Source organism: Procambarus clarkii, chromosome 66 (assembly GCF_040958095.1).
Source record: "Procambarus clarkii isolate CNS0578487 chromosome 66, FALCON_Pclarkii_2.0, whole genome shotgun sequence".
NCBI classification, from domain to species: Eukaryota; Metazoa; Arthropoda; class Malacostraca; order Decapoda; family Cambaridae; genus Procambarus; species Procambarus clarkii.
Window position 1 is genome coordinate 12,844,440 of NC_091215.1, and position 11,967 is coordinate 12,856,406.

At 40.9% G+C, this 11,967-nt stretch overlaps 1 non-coding gene across 1 annotated transcript; it reads left to right on the top strand.

Annotated features, from left to right (window-relative positions):
* The first annotated feature begins 1,171 nt into the window (after positions 1-1,171).
* On the top strand, positions 1,172-1,370 carry LOC123754663 (small nucleolar RNA U3). The gene has a single exon (XR_006772412.1). It is a non-coding gene; the product is annotated as a small nucleolar RNA U3 (small nucleolar RNA).
* Positions 1,371-11,967: the final 10,597 nt, after the last annotated feature.

Consider the following 11,967-nt stretch of genomic DNA (forward strand, 5'->3'; position numbering starts at 1 on the left):
TTAATATCGACTCTTTAATATCGTTTCTTGCCTGAAACGCCTTGCGTAATAGTGGCTTCATTGATTGGGTAACTCCTGTCCCTACAATTGCATCTTACTCTTACGTTCTTTGTACACACATTATTTTGAAAAAACATATGAATTTGTACAAATGCAAGACCTTGCATGTGGGGCATAGCAACACACACCACAACTATCAAATTAATAATATTGCATTACAGCAGACTGCATGAGGAAGGAAAGCACCTTGGAGTCAAAATCTGTCACTCACTGAAAGTTGCACAACAGGTAGGAGCAGCAGTCATAACTCTAACCAAATCCTTGGAATAATCAAGCGTACCTTTGACCTTAATTACGGAAAAGAAGGCAGTGATTCAATTGTATAAATCTCTGGTGCGCCCCCATTTACATTACTGTATTGAGTAATCCAATAGAGCATGAAGACCTCATTTTCGGAAGGACATGGCTGCTCTGGAGAAAGTGCAACACCAGGGAACAAAAATCTCCTTCCAATGCTAAGTTAACTCATGTATCGGGAATGGTTGAGGGCCACAGGGCCAACGATAAAGCAAACCAGGCATCACAGGGCGGATCTCATTGAAAATTAAAGTACTGAACAATTTGGAAGATGTTGATCTGAACAATTTATTCAAAAGGTCAGATGTAACAAACAAGGAGCAACGGTTTCAATCTCAACAAGCCACAATGCACGATTGAGAACAGGAGATGTTCTTTCACCCCCAGGGTTATAAACTCGTGGAACAGCCTACCCATTGAAGCCGTAAATGCCAAAACTCTGTTAAATTTTAAAATCCAACTGGAAAAGATCATGAAGTCAAATGGGGTGACCTTCGACAAGCCGCCGATTTTCTGTCCTTGTCGAGGCCACTAATGATTGGGGCCCTTAGGTAAATTCAGGTAACTCATGTGATGCGCCTTTTTTTCAACAAATATTCTTTTTAAAAGGAAACGAACATCATGTAATTCCTAATATATAATATTTAATTATACTATAAAATCTATCTTTATAAGTAAGTGGTATTCCTATTCATATAATTTCTACTTTTGTTGTTTGCTATTAATATGAGTATAAACAAGATAAGAAGGATGACTAGTACTGCGTAGGTGCGCAGTGCGATATGGGAGTCGTCGGGTTGCCGAGTGTTTCGACATGATCATACTTCATAGGATCAATTCTATAGTATGATTGCCGAGTTCCTTGTCCGAAACTTGGAAAGAATCACACTGTGATGATGTAGCTAAGTGCAAGCCTCTGAGCGCGAAGCAGTTCTAGGTCCCTGATCTAGGACTTTGATGACCGTTCATTCTCGGTTTACCGGGTGTGAGGAGGCTTGCACAGGCTGAGCAGTGAGATTCACAATCAACTGTGGAATTTCCATGGGTTTTTTGAATAAGGACGTTAGTCCGCTCCCGATGGGGAGTAACAATTAATACAACTCAAACCTATTACATATTATGACAAAATTTATTGTCAATATATTTACAACTACATAAATTTTATGTGGGATTTATTCAATGTAAATATTTTATTTTTTTGAGATATATATACAAGAGTTGTTACATTCTTGTACAGCCACTAGTACGCGTAGCGTTTCGGGCAAGTCCTTAATCCTATGGTCCCTGGAATACGATCCCCTGCCGCGAAGAATCGTTTTTTCATCCAAGTACACATTTTACTGTTGCGTTAAACAGAGGCTACAGTTAAGGAATTGCGCCCATTAAATCCTCCCCGGCCAGGATACGAACCCATGACATAGCGCTCGCGGAACGCCAGGCGAGTGTCTTACCACTACACCACGGAGACTGCTTTTTGTGTTCTTCGGATTTGCATTTCACTCCCCATCTCATGCTTACTTCTCTATTTTACATTAATAAAAGTCTCGAATTTGGTGTATATATAGATGCATTAGAATAGTTTGTGCAGAGGAGTTTAAATAGTAAATACAGTGCCAAGGCTTAACCAAGCTGAACAAGCTTGCTATTTTTGCGGGAAAGGTGTACGTGGTTGGTATTACCGTGTTACAGGTCTATAATACTACATATAAGTTTGTGCAGAGGAGTTTAAATAATAAATATAGTGCCAAGGATTAATCCAGTTGAACATGCTTGCTATATTTGCTCTAAAGATGTACGTGGTTGGTATTACCTTGTTACAGCCCACCCTCCTGTTTAGATAGTATGTTTTGTAATTAGGTGGACTGTCGTATATTATTATTATTATTATTACTATTATTATTATTATTATTATTATTATTATTATTACTATATTGACGTAAAAGGCAATTAGATATACAATTTGGTACTATGCACTCCTTTGAGTACAAAAACAAATAAAGCTAACAACCAAACATAAATAATAATAATCTAATAGAGCACATACATGTTCTTAATATGTCTCAGATAGCACGTAATAGGCTTAGGAAGGATAGGTTAAGATAGTTTCTCTTTTTTATGGCAACATCAATGAGAAACCCTTTCCGGTTTTTCTTATTTGAATAGTACCTATTTTATACTTTCTGATTGCTGTTTAAGTCAATATATGTACAATGTTTTTTATCGTTAATATAAGCAATACCTAAACAGCAGGATTGGCTGCTAGTAAACTTATTTAATTTTGTATATATAAACTTATCTAATTTTGTATATATACATATAAAGCGTCCCGGTAGTACAGTCGGGTTCATAGTCGATGCACAATCCAACCCGTCCTCGGACAATGTCCATTCCATCCAACGGTCGACCCCAAAGACACATTCATAAAATTTAACATGCTGTTCATTCAAAATAGGATATTTCTCAAATATATATTAATATGATTTTATATAAGCATATTGTGCATATTTAGACATGCATTAGAATAGGCTAGGTGTTTCGATTTCATTGGCGATTATTTTTATTTGTAGAACGTGGGTGAAACATTTACAGCATTGTGTTTCGAACAAAAGTCGTCAGAAAAGCACTTGTTCCGGAAGTGTTCGGACGTAATCAATTGTGAGACGTGTGTAAACTGTTTTTCATTCATGAACAGGGGAGTTTGGCAGGTGCATGGAATAGACTTTGGCCTTTGTTTATGAAGACAGGCTGCACAAACGAGAATTCCGGATTCAAATCCCTGGCGGGACCGAAATGGTTGAGCACATTTCATTTCACCTAATGCATCTGTTCACCTAGCAGTAAGTAGGTATTCAGGAGTTAATCAGCTTGATGTGGGGGTTGCATCGTTGGCGAGGTCAGTAAATCGACCTTGGGGATGGAGAGACCTCGAAATAAGCCTAACGTGTATAAATACACTTTGGCTTCCTGGCCCCAGACACAATGAATTATTATTGATTATATTCAAGAAAGGTGGTATACTAGATAGATAAAACAATGGTTAAAACAAGGAATCGTGCTAAACGGGAATGAATCTGGAGAAATGCGGTATGTAGGGTACCAAAGGGTTTCCTTTTAGGCAATTTCCCTTTTTGTCATGTACATCAATGACCTGAAGGAGAATATTACAAACCACGTCATCAAATTTCCAGATGCCACAAAGATTTATGGTAAAGTGGGAAATGATAATGATATCGAAACATTACAAAGAGATCTACATGAACTCCACAAATGGTCAAAAGACTAGCAAATTCTATTTTAATATCGACTCTTTAATATCGTTTCTTGCCTGAAACGCCTTGCGTAATAGTGGCTTCATTGATTGGGTAACTCCTGTCCCTACAATTGCATCTTACTCTTACGTTCTTTGTACACACATTATTTTGAAAAAACATATGAATTTGTACAAATGCAAGACCTTGCATGTGGGGCATAGCAACACACACCACAACTATCAAATTAATAATATTGCATTACAGCAGACTGCATGAGGAAGGAAAGCACCTTGGAGTCAAAATCTGTCACTCACTGAAAGTTGCACAACAGGTAGGAGCAGCAGTCATAACTCTAACCAAATCCTTGGAATAATCAAGCGTACCTTTGACCTTAATTACGGAAAAGAAGGCAGTGATTCAATTGTATAAATCTCTGGTGCGCCCCCATTTACATTACTGTATTGAGTAATCCAATAGAGCATGAAGACCTCATTTTCGGAAGGACATGGCTGCTCTGGAGAAAGTGCAACACCAGGGAACAAAAATCTCCTTCCAATGCTAAGTTAACTCATGTATCGGGAATGGTTGAGGGCCACAGGGCCAACGATAAAGCAAACCAGGCATCACAGGGCGGATCTCATTGAAAATTAAAGTACTGAACAATTTGGAAGATGTTGATCTGAACAATTTATTCAAAAGGTCAGATGTAACAAACAAGGAGCAACGGTTTCAATCTCAACAAGCCACAATGCACGATTGAGAACAGGAGATGTTCTTTCACCCCCAGGGTTATAAACTCGTGGAACAGCCTACCCATTGAAGCCGTAAATGCCAAAACTCTGTTAAATTTTAAAATCCAACTGGAAAAGATCATGAAGTCAAATGGGGTGACCTTCGACAAGCCGCGATTTTCTGTCCTTGTCGAGGCCACTAATGATTGGGGCCCTTAGGTAAATTCAGGTAACTCATGTGATGCGCCTTTTTTTCAACAAATATCCTTTTCTGACCAGGGGAGAAAGATACTGGCAGTATAGGGCGTTAAAGTTTATTGAGGATTAAATTCTGCAGAACATGTAAATATATAAAGTTCAAATATAAAGTAAGTAATTATATAAAGTCTATATTAAACACGGTTTATATTATAGACTTATAACAAGTTGATATTATATTAAACTTAATATTGAACATGTAAATATATAAAGTAAATATATAACGTTTATATCAAAATATATAAAGTAAATATATAAAGTAAGAATTAACAGTAACAATTCCAAGTCCGAGGACTAGATTTAACTTAAGGTACACCCGTAGTAAGTATGAGACCTTAGCCTATAGTGACATGGAAACTAATTCTGCAGAAACCTAAAGGTTAACTGGTACTAGAATTAAGGCCGAGTGCAAATGTGTAGTAATTATATAACACTAGGATATAACAGGCAGGACACAAAGAATAACTAATAAGTGAGAGACCACATAACACGTAATGTACCCGGCCAAGAGGCCGTAAAAGACCTAATGGATAAGGAGAAGGGGGTGTGACTACAAGTAGGGCTTACTAGCACCTAGACTGGGCAAAGTATTAGCTGCGGACAGCGGGACACTTGGGGACCGGCGCTGCACCCCCCTTCCCACATGCAGAGGGGAGACAATCGGGAAAACTGTGCAAAGCATGACGGGGGTACAAAAGCAGCCGCTTGCAAAGGGGGGAGGGTGGGGTTTTGCGAGGGCAGCGGCGAGGGCGGGCGGAGTGAGGCAGAGCCCCATTGTGCGCCCGTATTTATACGGCCCCAAACTGCCCGCGCAACGCCGCGGGACGCGCTGCGCAATTGTTTCTTTCTCCCCCGCCAGAAAAATCCCCGCTTGTGAAGCAGTGACCATTTTCTGACCAGGGGGAGAAAGATACTGGCAGTATGGGGCGTTAAAGTTTATTGAGGATTAAATTCTGCAGAACATGTAAATATATAAAGTTCAAATATAAAGTAAGTAATTATATAAAGTCTATATTAAACACGGTTTATATTATAGACTTATAACAAGTTGATATTATATTAAACTTAATATTGAACATGTAAATATATAAAGGAAATATATAACGTTTATATCAAAATATATAAAGTAAATATATAAAGTAAGAATTAACAGTAACAATTCCAAGTCCGAGGACTAGATTTAACTTAAGGTACACCCGTAGTATGTATGAGACCTTAGCCTATAGTGACATGGAAACTAATTCTGCAGAAACCTAAAGGTTAACTGGTACTAGAATTAAGGCCGAGTGCAAATGTGTAGTAATTATATAACACTAGGATATAACAGGCAGGACACAAAGAATAACTAATAAGTGAGAGACCACATAACACGTAATGTACCCGGCCAAGAGGCCGTAAAAGACCTAATGGATAAGGAGAAGGGGGTGTGACTACAAGTAGTGCTTACTAGCACCTAGACTGGGCAAAGTATTAGCTGCGGACAGCGGGACACTTGGGGACCGGCGCTGCACCCCCACCGCAGGCCAGCGGCCGGACCCCCCCCCCCGAAGGGCGAGTGCCAGCTGGCCGCGTGAGGCACTCAAAGTAGCAGAGCAACAACGTCCCGTCTGACGTAGGATGTGAGCACTACTCTTCCGCCTGCCGTCTGCCATTATTTCTGATGTGGCGAGCCCGTCCCGAGACAGCTGGGTGCGGAGCGTAGTCATCTGAAGTCAAGCCTAGCGCCGAGAGGGCAGCGCATAGGATCCTGGAGAAATCCCGCCTGGTGACAGGAGCGCTTGTAGGATCTGTGTTTGTAGGATCCGAAGAGTGTTGATTCCTGACCATGTAAGCGATACCTGGTTCAGTCGGAGCGTGCGACGATTTTTTGTCGCGTAGCTCACCTCCCCCGGGCTGAAAGATATAAGGCAGTAAGGGTGGGCAGAAGCGGCGTGCAGTGTTATCGTGACAGGCAAGAGCACAGACGAGGGGGAAACCCTAGCTGAATCAATACAGAGACGAAAAACGGGGGAGGGAGCCCGGCAGCAGGAATTAAGAGAAACCTTAATTAACAATCCTGGATGAATAAAGAGCATCCGAGTAAATATACTGTAGCAATGAAGGGCTAACAATTCTAAGAATCTTCCAGCAAGCGGAAGGGGGAAGTACCTTTGCTAAGAGCAAAGGTGGGAGAAAACCAGTAGGAGAACAGCAAGGAAGCACAAAGCAACTATAACAGGGTAATACGAAACACTATAAATCTTGAATATAAACAATACATATACCAAGAACGGGTATAACAACTAAGCAACATATACATAAACAATAAAATGGAATAAGAACCAATTCTTAAAGCCAAATCTATAACATGCTTGTGTCCTAAGCGGATGTAGAATGTGAGCGGGGAACATTACCCTTGGTCTCTATCCCATCTCTGCCTCCAGACGGGTGATTGGGCTGGATAGAAGCCAAGGAGTCTGCCTAAGTGGCCGCTGAGTGTAGTCTTGTGTTGTCAATGAGCGTCTGCGAGCCGCAGCTAGTACGCCGTGAACTTCGTCAACATCTTTAGAACAGGAGCAAAGTGAAATCGACGGCAGGGAGCTGCCATTCAGTAACTGTAATATGGATAATAATAAGAATACAATGTCGTAAATAATCGTACAATGAAGAATACAATGTAATATCGTAAATAACCGATGACGGCAAGTGCCGCAGAATGGAAGAAATTAAGAAAGCAACGCCAAACCATAATAACAATTTATATTTTAATAAAATAATACTGGAATGACAGTAACGATACGGAATAATAATAATACTGCCATATAGCCCAGCAAATAAAGAGAAGATAATAGTATTAACGTAGGCCCTGCATGGGCGGCTGCATCCCGGCACCGCTGCGTGCGTTGTAATGGTGATCAGAGGAATATCCGGCTCGCGTTCTCTTCGTCGCCGCAGTAGGGTGAGGAGGGGGGGGGGGGGGGGGGTTCCGGCTTGTCGTTGCTGCAAATAAAGGGATCAGAAGAAGCCGGCGTTGAACGCCAAGCGGGCGGAGCGCGGTGGAAGGAATAGCGGTTGGAGGTAAGGCCCCTAACCTAATGATAGATGAGGTAAAGTTTAATAGAATACTATTACGTAGTAGGAAACAACAATGGCGGAGGAACAAGAAGAGTAAAATAGCCCAAAAGGCCGGATGGCCAAAGAACGTTAGCGACCGTATGGCCAACAGCATGCTGGCTGCTGCTGGCCAACAACATATGCTGTCTGCTGCTGGCCAACAACATGCTGGCCGTCATCATGCTAACTGACTGGCTTGAGCGTGCCGAAGGAAGGCCGAATGGCCAGTTTTTGCATGACACCGTGCGCGAGGCCATGCTAAACTCGGTAGCATTCCAAATGATCTTAATGTACTGTCGATACGATGAAGAAAGGGTGGTCAAATATAATGCGCGATACTTAGAATATATAAAGAGGGAAACGAGTGTAATAGGACGAAATAACCGGTGGAAAAAAAAAATTGTGGGGGGGGGGCCACCCGAATGCACTGCAACTAGCGTACCCTAGCTGAAAATAACTTAAAGGCACAGAGGCAAAGCAATAGATTATTACAAATCCTAATTGATAGTCCCTTAATAACAAATTGAACGTGAAACTTAAACAAAGAGTAAATTGCGGGAGAAAAATTTTTTGCCGTAATATATACAAATCAAATTGCGAGTCCAACAATAACAAAATTAACAGACACGCAGACGTAGGAGGAACCAAGGGGACGTTTCGCACAGGCGAGCCCGCACGGCTGGGGGGGGGGGGGGGCGGAAATGACAGAGGGCCGAAGAGAAGATAACGTCGCCGAGGCGCGCTGGACGGCACACAACCCGGTCTGAGAAAGGGCATAGGCCCAAAAGCGAGAGGCGATAACGTAGAATGGGGTGGAAGAATGCGGAAGTAAGCGGGCGAGACCGAGTAAACAGGGACCCGGGGGGGGGGGGGGCAACCGATAAGCCGCGGCTCGCGCACCGCTAGCCAACCTAGACATGCCTAGACAGGAGGGGGAGAAGCATAAAGGTAACCCAGCAAAAGACTAGTAATTAGTAACTCTGCAATTAGCACATCCTGGCTGACTTTACTTAATAATCTACTTAGGAACTCTGCAAACAGCACATCCTGGCTGACTCTACTTAATAATTACATAGTAACTCTGCAAATAGCACATCCTGGCTGACTTTACTTAATAATTTAATTAGTAACTCTGCAAATAGCACATCCTGTCTGACTTTACTTAATAATCTACTTAGGAACTCTGCAAACAGCACATCCTGGCTGACTCTACTTAATAATTACATAGTAACTCTGCAAATAGCACATCCTGGCTGACTTTACTTAATAATTTAATTAGTAACTCTGCAAATAGCACATCCTGGCTGACTTTACTTAATTTACTTAGTAACTCTGCAAATAGCACATCCTGGCTGACTTTACTTAATAATTTACTTAGGAACTCTGCAAATAGCACATCCTGGCTGACTTTACTTAATAATTTACTTAGTAACTCTGCAAATAGCACATCCTGGCTGACTTTACTTAATAATTTACTTAGGAACTCTGCAAATAGCACATCCTGGCTGACTTTACTTAATAATTTACTTAGTAACTCTGCAAATAGCACATCCTGGCTGACTTTACTTAATAATTTACTTAGGAACTCTGCAAACAGCACATCCTGGCTGACTCTACTTAATAATTACATAGTAACTCCGCAAATAGCACATCCTGGCTGACTCTACTTAATAATTACATAGTAACTCCGCAAATAGCACATCCTGGCTGACTTTACTTAATAATTTACTTAGGAACTCTGCAAATAGCACATCCTGGCTGACTTTACTTAATAATTTACTTAGTAACTCTGCAAATAGCACATCCTGGCTGACTTTACTTAATAATTTACTTAGGAACTCTGCAAACAGCACATCCTGGCTGACTCTACTTAATAATTACATAGTAACTCTGCAACTAGCACTGCCTGTCTGACTTTACTTAATAAATCTTAGGAACTCTGCAAATAGCACATCCTGGCTGACTTAACTTAATAATTTACTTAGTAACTCTGCAACTAGCACTGCCTGTCTGACTTTACTTAATAAATTACTTGGTAACTCTGCAAATAGCACATCCTGGCTGTCTTTACTTAATGACGTAAGGCAGGGTGAAAGTGCGCAAGCATACTGAACACAGCAATGCAAAATTAAACATGCGACATGAGCAACGCATCAACTGACGGAGTAAATTAAGGAGGCTGATTGGGAAAGAGAGTCCGAGGTAACCTGAAACAGGAGGCATGTTAGCGCTGAGATGTAGAACATAATTATGAATAGGGCAAGGCATGGCACGTGGTATCTGCAAGTACAAAATAAGGGTATACAATCGGCGTGGATATATAGCCATTTTACATTAAGAGAACGGAAGAGATGCATAACATAAATATAACCAAATATGCGACGTGAATAAACTGCAAGAGCCAAGCGAAAGTACTGTAACTACTGAGGAAACTAGGCAAAATGCAGGGCCAGGGAACGTAAAGCAAATTAAGGGCCCGCAAATACTGCAAATAGCACCTCCTGGCTGACTTTACTTAATAAATTACTTATAACTCTGCAAATAGGACATCCTGGCTGACTTTACTTAATGACGTAAGACAAGGAAAAGTGAACAAGCATACTGTAACAGCGAACGCGAAGATTTGAACGTGCGACATGCACAAGGCTACGAATGCCTGAGTAAAAAGTTAGGCTGGTGGCAAAGTGAATCCGAGGTGATCTGGAAGCAGAGGCATGTCAGTGCTGAAATGTAGAACATAAATATGAATAAGGGCAGGGCATGTCGCGAGATGTCTGCTAGTACAAAATAAGAAACCTTCCGTATTTTCTCACACCAAGTGTGAGAAAGTCTTAATTTACAGTGTCTTAGGAAGGCAACGAATGAGAATCATTAAATATACGACGTTCCCGACGACGCTTCGACGCCGCCATCTGCTGGAGGATACCGTGCCCCAGGCAACATGGGGGCCACCCCCCTGTCCAGGGCACGGCCCCTGGAACTGGACGCCGAGGACTTAACGGACATAACGAAGTCATCCTGGATTGCCGGCGTCAACGCCGAACCCAGGGCCTGTGTTGCGTACCGTTAGACGTAAACCTGCCGTCGTCGTCGAGCTGATCTCGGGTCCTTGCTCCAACGCCGGCGTCTCCCTCCGACGAAGAAGAACAACAGACGACACAGGCGGACGGGCAGGCGGACGAACGCTGAACTTACGACGTAGGAGGAATCCCTGCTACAACGGACGGGCAGGGCGCTTTAAGACAAACACACCAGATGGGGTCACCTTGCTACCTTGGAAGGATGGTAAGCAAGTGGTATGGGACTACACATGCGCTGCCACACTGGCCAGTACCTACCTCCACTACAGCACACGTGAAAGCGGTGGTGCTGCTTCTTTCAGGGAATCGCAGAAAATTATTAAATACAGAGGTCTAGCACACTGCTACAGCTTTGTTCCGATCGGCTCGGAGACCCTCGGTTCGTGGGGAAAATGTGCATTGAAGTTCCTGAAGGAATTGGGGGACAAATTGATCAGCGCTACAAAAGACCAGAGAGCAAAAAGTTTCTTGTTCCAGCGCCTCAGTGTTGCGATTCAGAGGGGAAATGCCTGTTGCGTCTTGGGCACTAGTCCAACTTCAGAGGAATTCGAAGAAGTGTTTGACTTGCAACAATGATCGAACCCGTCTGTGACATTCATCAATGTTTCCCATTGTTGTGTTCTTCAAGAGATCCATAACCTTTAAGCACCTTTTTGCATTATTATTTTTGTATCAACCCATGTATATCTTGTAACCATCAAATGCATAATAAAGCACAAAAAATATTCAAGGAAGGGGGTGGTAGGAGAAAAGCACACAGAAACTGTATTGGAGGGGATCTAAACATTCCCTCTAATGCGTTATGCGTGGTTTCCTCCGAGGCTATGGGTCCCCCTTCTTCCAGCTAGAGGTGGTACTCCTATCTATATATATATATATATATATATATATATTTATATATATATATATATATATATATTTATATATATATATATATATATTTATATATATATATATATATATATATATATATATATATATATATATATATTTATATATATATATATATATTTATATATATATATATATATATTTATATATATATATATATATATTTATATATATATATATATATATTTATATATATATATATATATTTATATATATATATATATATATTTATATATATATATATATATATTTATATATATATATATATATATTTATATATATATATATATATATTTATATATATAT